Here is a 19,565-nt window from a genome sequence, read left to right as displayed (position 1 = left end):
GTCCATGAATATGAATTCTTAAAGACACTGATCTACAAAATCAGAAACTGGTAAATACTCCAGCACAGTGTTCCTGAAATTAGTGAAAGTTGTGTGTGAGACAGAAGGGCTGGTCCAGCACTGTGTTCATGTAGGCCAACAATTTTACACTCTTGAGTATTCCACCATTTGGAAGAATGGGAATACATCTATTAATCTGGTCTCCAAAAAAAGGCAGATACTTTAGCAAAGTATTTGTAACTTTAACGAATTGTGGAACTAATGACAAAGTGTCCTTCGACTTAAGGAACTGAGGAATGAGTTCCCTGAACCCCATAACCTGATGGCTGACAGAAGACAATGGCAGAGAAATGGGAATTGCTTTTCATGGCTCAGAAGATGTGATTCCACTCAATATTATAAAGAGAAAAGCATAATTCAGAGTTTGAGACAATTTTTAATGTAAATTCACACTCCATCCTTCCTAGACCATTATTCTTATGACTACACCCTGGAGTACATTGGTTTTCTCTTCTAAACAGCAAACTTTGATACAAACAGCTTGTGAATCAATAAGCAACTTGTTTTGTGGCCTCCCTGGGCATTGATTCACAAACCATTTGTCTCCTTGTAAACACTGTAATAAAACAATTATCACTTAATAATGCACAATTACATCATCAGTAGCCAATCAGAATCTTGAGGAATCACCATTTTCTTCTCCCTGTATAGAACCTGTACATTGTAGTTCACTTAATTTCATAATACTTCAATATATATTTCTTTCCTGGGTGTTTTGGGAGCATTTGTATAATTTTTCCCTAAATAAACAAAAGATCACATGAGAAAGTAAGGTAAATCTAGGTTTTAAATTATCTGGAAATAAAGGAAAGAAAGCAGATTTAAAATTAGAAGTATTGAGGAGTTTAGCATAAAATTTCTGTTGCAACTGGTATTCTAATTTTTAGATAAAAAACTGCTCTGAGTTAATTTAAGGAGCCAGCCTTGGGAACTGTACACTGAAGTCCCCCAGTTTACCAGGGCCTGTGTTGTGAGACCTGAATGCAAATACAGTGTTAGAGGCACAGCCTAATGACTGCTGTAAAGGGAAATAATCTCTGATCTCCTGGCCATGCTGATACCCCAGCCCTCCTGGCTGCCCAGACACTGCTGGGTCTGCTCACTTTGGGGCCACCAAGGCATCCTGACCCTTTCCTGCTGCTCTTGCTGCTGTGTTGTTCTTAGGGCTTCTTTCTAACATGATGTTGAGGTTTTTCCCCGTTGGGAATTTGGGATTTTGGGAGGTTTTGGCCAGCTCACTCCTCCAGCCCACCCAGATCTCTCGGGATGGCCGCCCTGTCTTTGCTGCATCAGCTGGTGCCTCCAGTCCCCTCTGAGGCTATGTGAGCAATTCCTCTCCTGTAACACTGCTAATGCAGATGTTAAACATCTGTACAGATGTTAAACGTGTGTTTTACACACACACCCCTTGTGAGCAGCTCCAGACAGAGCACAATCCCCAGCCTCTATCCTGTGACCACTAAAACAGTTTTTACCCATCTGCTTGTCCATTCATCCAGACTGGGAGGTCCTAACTTGATACAAGACTACATGAAAAGCAGTGTCAAATGCCTTGCTGATGGCAAGACAAATGATCTCTCTGCTCTCCCCTCATCCAGAATGAAGTCATTTTCCACAGAAATCAACCAGGGTGGCCAGGAAGGCTTTGCCTGGTAAATTCACACGACTGCTCCCACTCACAGTGGTTTCTTTCGTGTGTATCAGAAAGACCAAAGTGGAGCTGACTGACCTGTAGTTCCCAAAATTGTAATTTTGGCTGGTGGGTGCTAAAGAAATATATAAAAAAAAATTATAACCCATGACATTCTAAATATAAACTCTTGTCTCTTAACCACCTGTTGCAAATAATCTCCTCTCAAATTTCCATGTACAGGTGACACCTCTGGCCTTCATCTAAAATGCCTTCTGGCTTTTTGTTCCAGAAACAATTGTGATTTATGTACCCATGATTTTTTTTTTCTCTCAAGAAAAAAAAATGTTTCTTTCTTGTCAAGAGATAATCCTAAGTCTTGAACATTCTGATTGTTTTTTTAACGAATTGTCAATTCAGTCACTTGTGTTCCTATTTGTTACCAGCAATGTAAGGTTAAGAGACTATGACAAAAATAAAATGTGACCTTTAAAACTATTTATTTATGGAAAAATCCCTGTATGTTTCATCTTCTCTGATAAACCCAATATTTGGCCAGACTGTGCTGTAAAAATACCTACCACTATCAGTAATATTTTTCTCAAGAGTTATTGATAAATCCTTCTAGTCCAAAATAAAATTGTTGCATGTTGCAGAAACCCACAGGTGTATTATGCTGACAGTAAAAAACACTCATGTGGTAATTTTTAGAGCAGATTGTCAGATATGACTGAAACATCTCCAAAAGGGACCCTTTGAGGTCATTAAATCAAACCTCCCACTGATGTGTGGAAATCTTACCTAGGAAAATTCTCATAATTTACTTTAAAAAGAATAGACCTTACATTAACAAACTAAAAACCCAAAAATACACACTTGCAAGTCTCATCCTTTACCTAATCCTAAAAAAAGTGAAAATCTACCTCTCTTTTACCACCTCTCTTATGATTATCTACAGCTTTTTAGAGACATTTAATCCTCCCTCCCTTGATCCTTCAGAACAAGCACTGCAGTGGACAGGCAGATAAATGGAAAAAGGTTATAAAGGGAACTCCCTGACACAGAAAAGTCAATAAAGGTCAACAAGCAGATGTTAGCCTGACACAGCATCAAGAGCTGTGTCTTTATATACATACCTGGAATGGATCATCCCCTGCAGTTTTTGGATTGTGCTGGCACCACAAATTACAGCAATTTTTTGGTTAATACTCCAGTACTACACAACCTTTGGACAGAATATTACATCCTGGGAAGACAGGCCAAGTCCCCTTTGCAAAAAAACCAGAGTACCTGGGGTATTGGAAAGCATGTGCTTTCCATGTCTTTGAGTATCACTTGAGCAATCTTTTACAGAATATGTCCCAGAATTATTTCCTCATGTTATTATTGTGTTGGTCAATTACCCCAGTTTTTGGTATCTTTAAGGAATTAACTTAATTTCAGCGACCAAGGAAGCACCTTCTGTAGTGATACAGACTCAGACTGACAGAGCACACTGCACAGTCCTTCTTCTGAGTGTGATTCCTCCCCAAGACAAATAAAGCCCTCTCTCAGCCTTGGTTGATGAAGCCCTGCTATTGCTACATCCATTCAGGACATTGCACCGCCTGCTTTCACTGCTGCAGCACAGGAAATTTCTGAATTTCTGCTTCCACCTCCAGTCACAGCAGCTGCTGCCTCCAAAATCAAAGTTTAACTCCTTGCAGAGAAAAATATGCAGTGAGAAGAACAAAGCAGGGCACTGACCACGGAGTCATCCCAAAAACTCTGATACAAAAATTGCACACAGTTCTTGCTTTTCAACTACCTGAAAGGCTCCACCACCACCAAGGTGACAGGAGGGCTGAGCTGCTGCCAACAGTGCAATGAATTAAAATATTCCTAAAGAACAATGGTCCCTGGAGGCTACAGCAAAGCCACCTCAGACTTTCACATCTTGCATGACCACACAGCATTCAGTTGTAATTACGACCTCTCTATTACACCTAATGACATTTCAAGCCCACTTCTCTCCTTAGACAGTTATTCCTGAAGCCCTGAGATGTGATCAGAGGCCCACAATGCCAGGAATGCTCAGGATATTTGAAAAGAGAGACTGTCCTGGGTCCAGCACCACACTGCTGCATTCACCAAACAACATTATTGCCTTCTCCTTAACAGCCTGACACCATCTGCTGCTTCCACCCTGGGCACCAGGCCACAGCACTGGCTTTTTTGGTGTGGGTTTTTTTTGGTTTGGTTGTTGTTGTTGTTTTCTGGTTTTGTTTGTTGGGTTTTTTGGTTTTTTTTGGTTTTTTCTTACTTCTCAGGGAGAATATTTTGGAAAACAAATGTGCTCTAAGCTAAGGCCCAGCTCTTTGATGGCAGGGACACAGGAGCTCCTCACCACTGAGGCTTTCCATGTTTCCTGCAACAATTACTCACATTATAGACACTGTACTTTTCCCAAGTTAATAAATATTATTCTCTTCAACTGCAGTATCTGCTAATTGCTGTATGGCTGTTGAACTGCATAAGCTTTCAAAACCCTCTATCACACTGAGAAAAGGCTGTGCATGTGAAGCCAGAATTAACAACAGTGCATGGTAAAAGCAAAGTGAGATTAATTTTGGCCATTACAAACTTGACTCTCAGGGAAGGTTCACCCTGTTCCAGGAATTTGTGGGCAATGCACAGGGTACACCAGTACAGGGGAATTCAAACAGTTTTACATGGCTTGGACCCTCTGCTCACTTATGAGAGAAATCAAGGCCCATGTATAAATCCTGGCCTGAAATAAAGTCACAAAACTCTTGGCTAATCATATACATCTAAGCATACAGACACAGTAGCTGCTGGCCACTAACACTTATGTTCAAAAGACAACATTAAATTCAGACTTTAAAATGCCACACAAAAATCTGTTTGCATAGAAACTGTCCAGAAAATTATGAGTTACAGAACCACAACATCAGCAGTTCAGATACAACAATGTGCTTTTATGTTTCTAATACTGTATTTTTCTCTGTTTGGACTAGTGAATGATTATTATTTTGGTTGGCACTATGGTAGGCTTTTGTGAATCTGAGAAAATAACCTCCCTAAATCCATAGCAATGAGTGTTAAATTCAGCTGGCCCAGAAAAAAATGGCATCTGCTTCATCTTTGATACTTGGCTTAAAGGGTGCTCCCCAGTCTTCATGTCAAACATAGGATTCCATCTTCACATTTTATTTTTATCAATGCTGGTATCAAAACAATTAAAATATCTTTTATGATACGATATTGTAAATGTCAGTATGATTCCTTTTATTCTTCACAGAAGTTGTGCAGACCTAGTGCAAAGAACTAGGCTCAGCTAGACTCCAAATACTTAGAATTGCCTAATGTACCTTGCCATGTCTGTCATCTTTATCTGCTCTGATTCAGCCATGGAATCAAAGTTCCCATCTCCCCCACAAAGAAATTCCTGAAAAAGAATTTTTCCAGTAAACTGAAAGATCTTTGTAGGGACTGTATGAACCCCTGAGATGTCAGAAAAAGAAAGTGATTTATCAAGGTGATGGTTTCTCCAGAAGAGCCAAAGATTCTGTGCTGCAGTTTGAGTTGACAGAGCACATTGGCAAGGCACAAGGAGAAGCCTGAACCTGGCCCTAGATGAAAATTAGGCATGGTACAGAGCAGCAGGGCAGGTCAGTGAAAGTTTGTCAACATTATTTGTGGGGAGGGGATGAACTTGCCTCAATTTCCTAAGAGTGCCTGAGAATTCTGATTAATGATTTTGTGTTTTTTTATTCCCCCTCCCTGCCTTTTGTTGAGGAAAAAGCTCACTGGTGAATCTGCATACCTTTGAAAAGGAGGAGGGAGGGCTCTGTGGCATTCTCTCTCACACGATCAAACCTAATTTCCTTCTCAATTTGTTGAGCCACTATCTCCAGTAATTGCAATTGGACTGTCAAAACTGTTGGCATCTTGAAATAATGGAATACTACCTAGTATCAATCTCATTTCACATTCCTGACAGAAAGCATGATTTCCCTTTGTCTGTCCATTTGCAGTAACAAACTGCATGATTTCCATTTGCACTAATAATTTCAACACACACAGCTGGCTGACCAGAATTTCAGATCTATTCCTTCATTCTTACATTGATATAAATGTTGTTTAATATCTGAAAAAGTACTTAAGGCCTCCAACACTTTTATTTTGTTTTTATTATGAAGACCAGAATTTATTTCATTGGCCTGGATCAATATAGAAAAATAATTCCTGAAAGCTTGAGGAATCAAGTTTTGTGTTGAATAAAACCCAAAGAAAAACTGAGACTAAAAAATTATTTCATTTTACTCATAATTAGTGTTGGTTCCAAATAGCCAAGAATTCTTTCCTGAATACTTGAGATGGAAAGATCTTTTCAATCTTTTCATACATGATCTCAGATATCCATTTTGGAGCTATTTCCCTATTGCCCACATGCCAAAAACTTTTGGTCTTTAGCATTTAAATCTTGAAGTTTCAAAAAGGGAGGCTTCACATTTTAAATGAGGAGAAAATGTTAGGTCGTATCAATCAACGTAATATTTGGAAAGAATATTTTTGAAAGTGAATGATGACTGATTTATCCAAGAAGAAAACTCCAGAGAAGGGCTATAAATGTAAAGTCACTTTTAACTGTTCTCAGTGGAGCCTCTTTGCCTTGGCTTCTCTCCCTTCCAGCCCCTGGACTATTTGGGGCCCATCTCAGCTTGGATCCAACAAGTCTATCAGCATCTTTTACTGGAGGTCCAGAACTGTACACAGCATGAAAAATCTGAATTTAAAGTGCCAGATAAAGGGAAATGTTTGTATCTCATGGTCTACTCCCTTCTAACTACGTGATCCAGCTCACTTCTGAATGCCAGAGAACACCTTCTCCTTCCACTTCAGAAATCCTCATATTATCTTAAAATTTTGTCTTCAGAACAAAATATGTATTTCAAGCACCACTTTTTGCTCCTATACTCATCTCCTTGAAGCTGATTTTTTCCAGTTAGCTATTTTACCATAGCAGGTAGACTATGTCCTAAAGGTGACCAACAAATGGATTTTTTTAAGCAGGAATAGAATATTAGATTCCTTTTCATCTACCTGTTGTATGCAATAAGAGAATTGATTAATTAAGAAAACATTTCCCTTTTTCCAGTTTTGTAAAAAAAAACAATCAGAAATTCCCATCTGACAGCAATTTCTACTTTGGCTGAGCAAATGTTGGTTTTAAATATACTAATGCATATATTAAAACAGATAACCACACAGTCTGTAATTGGGGAAAAAAGAACTATTGAATGACCTATGAGACCCTTTTGCTAGCATTAAGACCATTTCCTCCTGAAAGGAACCTGTTTCTGCTACATCATGTTATTTCCCTTTGTTATGGTAACTGTCACAGCAGTCTCCCAGGCCTGACTTTTGGAAGATTTACAGACAGCACCCCCTGACTCCTTACTGAGCTAAAAACATTTGTGTGATCAAAACCACCTAATCAGGTTTCTGCTCTGACTCAGATGACCCTGCCTGTTCTTCTCAGAAATGCCACGGCTGCTGCAGCGTGTTACACACACAGAGCTGAGAAAAATTCAGACCCTGCTGCACTCTTTGAATAATCATAGAGCAGCTCATGGACTCGAGTTCAGCCTGGGAGACCCTGCCAGTGCAAAATGCCCACCAGTGTAAAACGAGTTGTTGGCATCCTCACATTTGAAAGTACTGTGAGTATGAGAATACCCCATTGCTCTCCATTTTAATGGCTACATAAATTAATATGAGCACTTTTGGCACAGTTTTTTTCCTTGTCTGAGTACGAAATAATGCTAAAGAGTGATTGCCAAGCAGTATTTTTCATTACCTCCAATGGACAAAAATCATCCTTCTCCAAATGCCAAGCTTCAGAGAATTTCATTAGACCCCCAATTTCCCCCATTTTCTGTTTGGCCAGCACATTTCTGCAGTATGAGATTCCCCCACCCCTGCTGAACACTGTTTTCCCTTTTTCACGTCCTGATGGCTGAATCCCCAGAGCAGCACAGAACAGCACATCTTGGGGAAAGCCATGGGATATTTGGGCATGTTGAGCTGACCCTCAAGAGCCACTGGTTCAGTGCCTTCCTCAGAAGAGGACAGTTTTGGCCTCCCTTGGTGTGTGCTGCAGCTGCCCCATATCTCAGTAGCCCTCAGTGGGTCAGAGCCTGGCTTGTCCCCAAGCCCCCAGGCTGTGTCCCCTGAGGGTGTGGCAGAGGGCAGGGCCACTGCCCCAGGCTGCACTCCTGCAGACCCAGCCCAGCTCATCCTTGGCACTGCTGGAGTGTCTCTGACTCAGTTTCAGGGCTGCCAAAATGCAATCTGATAAAACATAGCCAGCTCCTCTCCCAGCACAGAAAGGATTTCAACACATGTTCAGCTTGACCCAAGCTCACCCCAGCTTTGGAGTTTAAGAACACAATTTTTGAGGGGGCCCTATGGGTTTGGCAATGCTTTAGCATTTCCCAGGTCAGAGTCTCATATTAAGTACAGTGGCAGAGCACTTTTAATTTGTTTTTTCTTTCCCCTATATACACATAGAGCTTCCACTGTCTGTGCCAAGCAGCAGGATGAAATTAGAGCAGACACTCCAGGACCAAATACTGAAGATCTGCATATCAGATCTTCCCACCTCTAAGCCTGATCTCTATTACAGACACAGACACCTCAGGCAAAATATTCTGTTTCTCTGTGCTCAGTTTTCCATCTGTAGAATTAACATTACAGTATCTTCTTATTTCTTAATTTTTGTCTCGTCTATTTAAATTACAAAATTCGGTCTTGAAACTAATACTAACCTGTGACTTTACAAGTCGTATGAAATATGAGAATTAGAACAATACCTACTTGAGGCAAACACTGCAAAGAAGGAAATTAGCCCTGTACTGATACTCCTAAAGTTTTAACAGACACCACACTGTGCTGCCTCTGGTTTTCATTAGGCAGCATACTTGCTTATGCTTCTTTTGATGAATCTTTGCTGAAGCAAACATGTACAATATTTCCCTATGTATTTCCATCCTTTGTGTGCAATTTTGGTGGAATGTCCTTTCTCAGAAAGGACAAATTCACTTCCATTCATCCACAATTCATCGAGAGTTCAACATGGGAAATTTCCAGCAGTGCAAAACGAATCTGTTTGACCTCAAAGTCCCTTGCACAAAAAGATCTGAATCTGAAGATATAGGATTAAGAGAACTGGGAAAGCAAATCTCACTCCATTTCACTTCCTGACATGTTAAAATACAGATAGATATTTTGAATATGTTTTTGTGATAATTCTTCATATTTATACATATATATATACACACACACACGATATTTGCAAGTGAAACCTTTGTGGGGACACAATTTTCATTTTGATGACTAATCTCACAAAGAACCTCGAAAAATATCTTCTGTCAAAAAATCAAAAGGCCAAACCAGACACCCAACAATAACATGAGAAAAACTTGGGTCATATTTCACCACAGTCATCCCAAATCACAGCCTTGAAAATGAGTCATGGAATAAGACTGACCTACCTGCTGCACCACTCCTCTGTAGGACCAAGGTTAAAAGTGTTTGGAGTTTGCCAGCCCCAGGGTAGCTGTGTCATTTGGACAGTTCACCTGGTCTTTATCTTTCTTAGTTTCCTCACCTGAAGAAGAAAAACAAAAAGGCTTCCTCAGAAAAAGCAGTTAAGTAATAGAGTTCAGCAAGACATTACATAAGCAATAGATGCTTAAACCCAGTAAATGGTGTTGATGATCCTAATAATTTAGGGGAAATAACATCAACATGCTCAATCTAGCAACCTACAGAGCTAGCTCTCAAAGTGTTTGATATTGACTGTAAATTCAATAATTATCTTGGCAGTTGTGATACTAAACAAAACAAGATCTTCATCTCTTAAAAATAAAAATAATTTGCCTTCTTTTATTGGTTTGCAAAAGATTTTGCCCTTAGAGCAGGGGAAGGTGCCTCTGGAGCTGACACTGAGTGTCCAGCAGTGCATCCACTGCTGCTGGAGTCTCCCAGCTCGAGTGTTTGAGCACAACTCCCCCTGCCACTAACACCATTTTAGTTGTGCCTATATTAAATAGAATTTAATTACACCTGCAAGCATGCAACTATGAAAAATGATAAATAGCCCTGCCTTTATGACTGAGTGACAATAAACATAAAATCAGTATCGAAGAGCTTCGTGTGCTCCTGGCCAAGAAGGGTTATGTGCCTGCTTGCCAGGAGCTGCACAGCAAAGTCCATGGACTTAGAGCCAAACACCTAATGAGACAATTATGCCCTCAAAAGGTCTTTGCCTTTAATCTCATTAAATGAGAGGTGGGGATGCATTTTGTGCTGTAACAGAGTGAAATGTTCTCTCCCGCTTTCCCTTCTTTCTTGCATGACAGCACCATCTGTTTATAAATACATCACTGGAATGACAGTGCTCTGATGATGTACTAATATAATACATCATCAAAGTGCCATCAGTGATGATCTAATGATGTATTAGAAAGCTGTTTATCAAAACCCTGTTGCTCTGATGATGTATAGGTGCAATACATCAGCGGAATGTCTTGCACCGGTGGCACTGCGCTGATATAGACCTTGTGGGGAAAAACGAGTCCTGCAAGGATTCAAGAGAGGGAACAAAATGCAGACAGATAGAAAAGGACAGTGAAGGAAATGCACAGTCAAATGTGTAAATGAATTAGAGTCAGGAAGTATCAAAGGTGAGGAGAAAGAGACAGAGGTTTTGGACAACTGAGTTTCTAATGAAATTTGATTCATCAGCTGCAGAGACACAAATTTGGTCACATGATAAGTGGAACAGAATGAAAAAGAACACCAAAAGAGACCTGGATTATGTATAGTTTGTTTCACAGCTCAAATCCTGGCTCTCTTTCACCCTCTCCTTTAATTCCTTTCTGCAAGGAGGACAGAAAATAAACAACTGGGTTTAAAGCATGAGGTAGAATAAGAGTAATTGATCTGGAAAGGCCCGTGTGCCTCACGAATCGTGTTTTAGGACACTGAAGTTAAAATACTTTGTTGAAGTTTTGTTGCTTTTTGGGGTTTGTGTTTTGTTTTTTTTTCCTTCCTCCCACCTGATCCCTGCATTTCCAATTGCATCCTCCTAGTGCAACATTTTGCATCTGTGACCAAAACAGCACTGATAAAACAGAGGAGCTGAGGATGACACCATAAAGTGCCAGTCAAAGCTCACTGCCTTTCCCTCCATTTTATTGCTGAGCATGAGGTTAAATGAAGCACAGGATACATGGTTTATGATTTTATTAATCAATGCAAAACAATTCTCTTTAACCCCCACCTCTCCTTTAAATGAGTGAATGGATTCTGCTTGATGGGCCTCCTTGAAAAGATGACCCATAGCAGAAATAACTCTTTAATGCTGAGAAAAAAAAGAAGACTGAAGCGTGAAGAATGGAATGGCTGCTCCAGCTGAGAAGTTCCCCCACCTTTGCACTTAAACAATGTAAAATTTCTTGGGGAGGTTTTGTTGTTTGGGGTTTTTTTCTAATAAAAGGACGTTTTTCTTGCAGACAGGCAGGAGGCAGCTGGGTTTGTTTTGCTGGTACAAAGTGGGTCTCATAAATTTTCAACAGCCATCATCGTAACAACCTCATTTTTTTTTTTTCTAACCTCATCATTATGCATTTCAGAGGTTCTTCACAGGCTCACAAAACATTTCTCAGCCAGTGGAGGAAAAACATCTTTAAGAGACCTCCAGTGGAAAAAAAATGACCAGGAAAGGGTAATTCAGCATCCCCTTTTGGCTAGTCCAGGTCACATCTCACCACTGGCGAGCCTTGGAGGTGCAGGAGACAGTGGTGCTCCTTCCACAGAAGGGCCATGGGCCATTTCTGTGCTGGGCTGCTACAGAATTCAAGGCCAGCTGTATGCACACAAACCTCAGAGTGACACATTTTCAGTGTGTTCCTAGAACAATGTATATATGTTAAAAATTAAGAACCCTAACCATGTCTACATTTGGAACACGATTAACTACCTTGCTGTCTCTGCTTTTTACTGTTTTCATACTTCTAAGACTTTGAGGACCATGGCAAAGGGACAAAGCTGTCAGAAATGAGTTTGGTAAGTTTACCAACTCAGGACAACCAACATTTTTCAATATTAAACAAAAGCAAAGAAGATTTTTCAACAGATCTTGTCATTTTCTGTTCATGAGCACTTGCAAAAGAGCCTTTCCTGCCTTTGTAACTCAAAATTACCTGTTATTTCTCCACAGCAAATTATTCTCTCTTCATGGACTGCTTAGATACAAAGGGCAAGTAAATTACACAATTCTCTCTGCAATGTATTTGGATAGAATATATCATTTAGCATGTGCATATTTGAAGATCTTTGTGTGACAGCAAAGTGCAAAGATCATGCAATCTGGAAAAGAAAGAACAAAACTGCCAAGTCTTATGTACCCAACATATATTTTTACAACAAAGTACACAGTGCTAACTTACTCACAGATCACTCTGTTTCAGGAAAGATTTATTGTTTCAGGCTCAAGTTTCCCAGAGTGCTGCAGGCATTTAAGAGAACTTGATTTGTTGCGGCAAAGTCAGTTCTCTTCTACAACTTTGGACTTGAGAATCTGGACAGCAAAACCAGAATATTGACATGAAAACTCAGGCCTTGATGCTCAGAGAAAGGGAACACAAATATATTGTGAGCTTTGGGAAACTGAAATGTAACCACAGACCCACAAATGTAAAAGTTAATTCACTGAAATCCTTACCACATGTTTTATCAAGCACATTTCCAATAGTTTCATTTATCAGTGACACAACAACCCTCAGTGTTCAAGAGCCTGGAGAAAGGTAATAACCTTCTATTAGGCCAGTTGATTTTAGGAAAAAAAGAAGAAAAACTTGGATGTTCTGACCCCTCCATGAAGTTTGTCAGGCAGTTGCTATTTCAATTGTGAATTCTCCCACTCCATGGGCTGTACTACTGCACAGACTGACCCAGCTACAGAAGTTACTTGGAGAGGCCTGGACTGCTGGAATTAGATGGTAGAAAGAGGGCTTGGTTTTCATGCCTGGTGCCCATGAAAAATTTTCCCAAGACAGATGGGAGCATTTGTTTCAGTTTTATTAAAGGTACCAGTTTGAGACTTTGGGGCCATCACAATTCATAGGAATACTCTCACTGCTGTGGCTGCTGACCCTAAAGAAGTCTTTAAATGTCATGAAAGTGAGAATTGTACAGAACTGTTGTGTCTTTATTCTAAGGGCTGAAAAAGAGCAATTACCTGGATGGAATGATTTGTGTGATCTGTTGGAGGCCACTGAGCAGCTCTGAGCTAAACTGGAAGACAGAGAACTAATCCAGGTGCAATAACAATCTTGTTAGGACTCACACTTTTCTCACAATGATTTTCACCTGGGGCCATTGCAAAGACGAAGAGCATGATCACTTTCCAGGGAGGAAGTAGGTGTTTCTTGATTTAACTTCTTGGTTCTTTGACAGAATGTTTGATTTAAGAGATGTTTTGAAGACATGGACTCCAGCAACACATACAGATTTGAAGGTTGGAGGGGAGCTCCTAAAGAGTTATGGCAGCTTGCCCAGAGAAACTATCAGTCACCCAAAGAGATGTCATGCTGCCTTTTCCTGTCAGCGTCACCTGCTGTAACAGGATCCTGTACATTATCTTTCAAGTGCTGAAACTGAAGTGTTTAAAAGTAGGGATCTGAGGAAATAGGTACAGAGACAGTTATTGAGCCTGGGCCTTAGGAATTTCTTCTGCCATGCTATGCCTCCCTGAAATTCTGATCATCATGAAGCCTAAAGGTTTCAATACAACTATGAATAGAATTATGTGGATTTTCCCTTTTAGTGCTCCTTCTGAATGGACACAGCAAGAACAAGGCCACAGACACTTCTTGACACCAGACTCAAGGCACTATGCCCTTAAAGCCCTGCAGAACTCAACAGCACAGCACCCAGTTTGCAGGGAGGGCTGGGCTGCTGGGATGAGATGGTTTGAGAACCAGCCCTGGCAGGGAGATGAGCATCCTGAGAACAGGGACCACACTGCCAGTGCTGCTCAGCAGAGCAAACTGCCAGCGCCAACAGGGATTTTTGCAAGGGAAGCAACACACTGATGGGCTAATTACAAATCAACATCTGCCTAATACTGCAAAATTGAAATTCTGATAGTTCTAAAGCAGCCTGAATCCTTGAAAAAGTGGGGACAGTTACAAGGCAAACTATAGGAGATTTCTGGAATACCAGCAAGAGCCAGCATTAACAAAGCCACGAGACAAGCGATGCTCCAGCAGTTTGAGCTGCCTGACCATTGAACTAAACTGTGCTGAGAGTGCCTAACTTTTTGTTATTAATTACCAAGAGAGCAGAACTTAAGGAAGGATTGAGGCTTTAGTTAAATAAATGGAAAATAGCCAAGCAGAAGGCAACACTTGTAGAACAGCTTTGTAAGGGGCTTTTTTTTTTCCCTTTTAGAAAAATCCAGAGGCATACGACAACTTCACATACAACAGAATCAATGATTTACCACCTCATTTCATTTTTAATTTAATGGTTCTGTTCATTCATAAAATAGAAATACTACAAGGTGAAACATGGACTGAAATTTAAACACCTCATTAGAGTTACATATTATTTTGTCTACCAAATATATTGCTTTGTCAATGAAACATGCTGGTTTATGCGAGATCTCTACCAGGCTGTTACTTTACAGTTATTTGTTTGGGTTTGTTATTACTCTGCAGTTCCCTGATCTACATGTATATAATTTGGTTTATATGTAGCACACTCAATGATATTATAATGATTTGTAAGGTATTTGTATTGATTTCACTTTACAAAAAAGTCAAAATGCAATTAATCATAACAAAAATAGACCTCATGCAATCTTTAGAGTTTCCTCCATAGAAAAACTTATTGAAAAGAGATGGGATCCAGAAAAACATTTCAGTTTTCACATTTAAGTTTGGCTTGAAAAAATTTGATTGCTGAAAATATTTGATCAATACTTGTCACTTCTGATTTGTCATTTCGTAATAGCTGCAGATAAAATTCATTGTTACACAGAACTGAAGACTACCAAGATAATTAAGTGGATGTATCTAATCCATAAAAGTTCTATAAGCAAAATGAATTCTTGGGTTTCTAACCGTTTGAAGATAGAAATTACAGTATTAAAACAAATCTGAATCTAATGAATGCAGAACACAGTTTGACTTCCATGAAATTGCACTTCCTTTGTTCAAACTACTTTTCCTTCAAAACTTTTCAGCAGTTTCCCACTTAAGCCAAACACCCGACTGAACTTGATCATGGCAAACTGGAATTTTACATACAGGAAAAAAACACTGATGAATGTGCCAATAAGGCTCCATTTAATAACAAATGGGATCTTTACTAAATCTGCTAAATAACCACCTGGTTTGTACAGCTCTGTGCACTGGCAGTTATTGCAGTGCTGGGGCAGATGCAAGCACTGCAGACAGAGCAGGGAGCCAAAGGATTCAGAAAAAATCAGAAAAAATGGTAAAAATCAACACCAATCATACACATGTTGCCCTCCTATTTAAAAAATCAGTGCTTGGGAATTCCCATTTGGCATCAACATGGCTCTGTCAAGTTCCCCTGCCTCGTCTGCCTGGGTGAGCTTTTCCTCAGATAACAGGAGCTGTTGTCAGACAATTTCTTGTTCCTTTGAGCTGTATTGGCAAAGGGTATAGAGGAAGAAACTCGTCACCAGAGCAGCACATATGCTGGGAGAGACTACAGTGTGAACAGGGCATTGCAGGTGAAGCTTGAGGTAGCTTTTGCTAGCAAGAGATGACAGATTAAATTTTAGTGAAAACAGTATTGGTCAGCAATCCCAGCAAAACCAAAATCCATAAGTGAAGGAAGAGCAAACAGAAGCCAGGTCTTTTCACAGGATTTACATTGTTATGATGCCAGCCAGAACCAAATCAACTGAATCAATTGAAACAGTTGGTTATCAGCACACAGGAGTTTCAAGTTGTGCCAGGGGATAGGCCAGACGACCTGTTTGGCATGCATGCCCTCCTCCCCAAAATTCCTGCACTCTCCAGCTGCTCCCAGTGTTCTCCAAGACCTCCTCTGAAGGGTCAGCAGCACCTCAGACCAGCCCTTGGGCTGTGTCTATGTGCCAGGTTTGTAAATGGGAGCATTCCTCTGTCACTGTCCTTGGCCTGGCCTCTCCTCCAGCCTTGCCCTGTGCCAATGGAAAAGCCCTTCAAGAGCTCAAACCCACACCATCAGCAGTCAGACAGCTCTTCCATATTATAATTAATAATAATAATGCCACCCCACTATCTCCATAAAAGTTACAAATAACTGAACAAGAACTGAGGGACATTTTCAAAAGTTACATATAAACTGCCTTTCCAATGCTCAATTTTACCTTCTTTTTCTGCTTAATGGAGAATTGCCAAGCTTTTCAACAGCTTTCTCTAGGCTGCCAGGAAACTGAAATATCAGTAGTTGAAACCCCAAAATACATTTAGCTAGTTAGGACTGTGGAATAACAAGGTCATGTTAAATTGGTTTTGCTAGGAGCATTTATTCTACTGAAAAATAATAAAGACAGTATTTGCAACTATAATAAAAGCAGTAATAATGGTGACAAGTTCCACCTGTTCCACTTCTCATAAATTTGAGCTTGTGTAAGCCTATCAGAATAAAACTGGATTCTATTTTGTGACATTTCCATAAAAGCAATACAACAGTAAACAAGAGACAATCAACTTTTTTTTTTTTTTAATGCAAAACCCAATGTAAACCAGCATTACTGGCATGCACTGTGGAACAACACTTTTTGGCACATAAAAAGCAACATAAATCTAAAGTTCCCTACAAATTAATCCACATATTTATGCAGAATGAGTAACCTTCAATGGAAATATATTTAACAGAAAGCAATAGAACTCTGACACAACAGCATGTTACACCTGTAAATCAATGTACCTTCTATACTGTATCATTTAATAACATCACACAATGAGATTTTTAAACAAAACCAAATTTTATCCCTTAATTTGATCTACTACAAGCAAACACTGATCTCTCCAGAACACCATCAGGTACCAACACAGACAGCAGTGAACATGTGTTAAAATCTGCTGTACAGGAGAAGAAACTGAGCCCTGCACACGGTAGGTGCACGATTCCTGATCACCTTTGGTACCTTCCTGCAGTCCCACACATTATTTTGGGATTCAGATGCCCTTTGGGTCAGCTTTTCCCTGAACTCCTCTGGTAATTGACTTTCCATTCTGCTCGAAATGATACAGCTACAAAAGTGCTGTAGCTAAAGTCACCACACAAAGCAACCCCAAACTTAAAAAATGTTCATGTCTTACAGCTAAAAAGCTTTAGCAACAGAGCCCCTTCCAAGGAGAATAATTGCAAGCAGAAAATTTTCAAATGGGTAAATTGAGACATGGGAAATTAAATTAACCTTCCTAAGGTCTCATTGAGCCCATGTGAGCTTTGTGCTTTTCCCCAAACCAGAAACTAAACCAGTTTTCATGAACTTCAGGGCAAGAACAATGAAAAAATATTTTAAGAAGTCTGTTTAAAACCCAACCAAAAATATGGGACCTCATCCTCCTGTAAGTTTGGGATTATCCCTGTTTTTTTTAAACCAATTCTTGGACTTCACCTTATCATCCTTGATTTATGGTTTCAAAATTGTTAACCTAAGTAATGAAGCAGTGAAATAATAATAAAGAAGTTATTCTTGCCAGAGCAAACATCTAAGCCTAATTATTAATATTAGTTTTCAGCGACATCAAAATGATATTCTGATTTCTAGCAGCAATCTAGTGGGTGAGTGGTGGGGACAATTTATCATGGAAGGAGGAAAAATGGTACATGCTGTCACATCATGTATCATAGAAGTATCAAAATTGCTATGGAAACTGTGCACTTTTTATAGAGTAGGCACATAAAATTCACATAATATGTCAGAGAATAAGTTATTACTGTCCTGAGGCTGTAATAAGATCTACACCCTTATTAGTGAAAAGATTTGACAGATTTTGTTTATAATGAATACTTGTAGCCAATGAGTTTGAGTCAAAGTCACCCTATTTTGACCCATCCACTTGCTTTCAGGTTTCTGTCTCCCTTAGATACAGGGAGAGTGCAGAGTAATATAATTTCCAATGGTTATTAGATTCCATTATAGTCACTTGTGATGAGACAGGGAAATCGTCCATATTCCAAATTATTAGGAGGAAATACCATCTTAGTCTTGGATTTTATTCTTGTGCTACACAGTCCTATTCTTAGCATTTATTTGTGTTGTTTAAATTTGTTGTCAAAGAGATAGAGCAGATAATTTAGGATTTATTTGATAAGACTGCAAATAGAGAAATCTAGGTTTTAGCACAAAATGGTTTAAAGCATTTCCTATGAAGAACCTAAACACTGGAGCCCTTTGCCACCCTGATCTCTGTGTGACAGGTTTCTCATTGATTGACAGCATCTCTGATGGGTTGGGTTGGAGAAAAATGAGCTTGTTTAAGAGAGCAGAAGATACTACAATTAGGTTTCTGCAGTCCAGCGAAACAGGGACTGCTAAAAGAAAGGAAAATGGAGAAAAATGGTTGCACGTGTAACACCCTGGAGTGCAAGAGAACATTTATCACCTTGGTTTATATGACACACTGCATGAATGTTGATGAAGATTGTCAGCATCAGTGTCAGGGAAAGCAATTCCACAAATAAAAGAGTTAGTGTTAAAGGACTCTCCACCAGGAGGAAATTCACATTATTACTTTAATAAATAAACAATTTACAAAATGGAGCAAAACAGATAACTGTAGATAAAAATATTTGTTTTCTCTTTTGTTTTAAACGTGGGCTCCTGTTTACTGAAGACAGTGCTCTTGTAAGAATAGAGAAACCAGACTGAAACCTTGGAAAACAATAAAGGTTTTTAAAAAGCCACTGAGCACACTACAGCAGCAATGAGAAGTGCAGGACTGCACTACAGGTAAATGTTATGTTTACATTGCTTACATATTCCATTGGTGTGTAATGTAATACATCAATAGAGTAACAGTGTGATGTATTACACTGTTCTTCAGTAGTGCATTGCCATTAAACCACATCTTATCAACTAACATGAATTTTAATTCCTGTATAACATCTTCAAATTATATTGGAAACACCACCTAGAAACCTGAATTTTTGAAATTATTACCGAGTCCTACAAATAAGCCATCACTGTCCATTAAAAGCTGCACTCAGCAATTAAAAAAAACCAACCAGACAACAGAAAATGCAAAGCAAACCAGAAAAAAACCAAATTAACAAAAAAACCCTAAACAAAGAAAAGAGGATTACCTGATGTACAGCCAAGTTTCTTCAGTAGAAAAATCACTTAAAAACCAAGTTTTTGAATATAATCTGGGGTGAAGGTGGACCCAGCCATGCACTTGCAGAGCAATGCTCTGTCTCAGGCTCACCTTTGGCCAGGGACCCCAGGGCCCCACAGACCCCACTTGTGCACGAGTTCCTTCACAGTCCTCCTCGTGTTTTCATTTCATGTGTGTTGCATCTTCACCTCCTCCCTGCAGCCATCTCCCTTGCAAGGCACAAGAAGGATTGGGTGTTTTTCCTGAAGGGGCCTCCACATCATGACAATAAACCGAAATTAAGGGCTCAGTTTCTCCCAAAGATGCAGCATGAGCAGGAGAAGGGCCCAGCTCTGCCCCAAGCCCAGGCATCCTCTCCACCTTCCAATCCCAAAACATCCCCCATACTGTGGATATTTCCATGGACCACTGTGAGACCAGGGAGTGGGTCT

At 39.7% G+C, this 19,565-nt stretch overlaps 1 long non-coding RNA gene across 2 annotated transcripts in view; it reads right to left on the bottom strand.

The window, feature by feature from the left end:
* Positions 1–19,565, bottom strand: part of LOC147650026 (uncharacterized) — a 109,025-nt gene that overhangs the window by 73,229 nt on the left and 16,231 nt on the right. For both annotated transcript variants that reach the window (XR_015277269.1, XR_015277270.1), the window contains exon 2: positions 9,250–9,365. This is a non-coding gene — a long non-coding RNA (uncharacterized LOC147650026). The remainder of the gene's footprint in view (positions 1–9,249; positions 9,366–19,565) is intronic.

The sequence above is a fragment of the Cyanistes caeruleus genome, chromosome 17 (genome assembly GCF_971803275.1).
Source record: "Cyanistes caeruleus chromosome 17, bCyaCae1.hap1.1, whole genome shotgun sequence".
NCBI lineage: Eukaryota > Metazoa > Chordata > Aves > Passeriformes > Paridae > Cyanistes > Cyanistes caeruleus.
The sequence above is the reverse complement of the archived record's forward strand: the minus strand, read 5'-3'. Positions and strand labels throughout refer to the sequence as shown.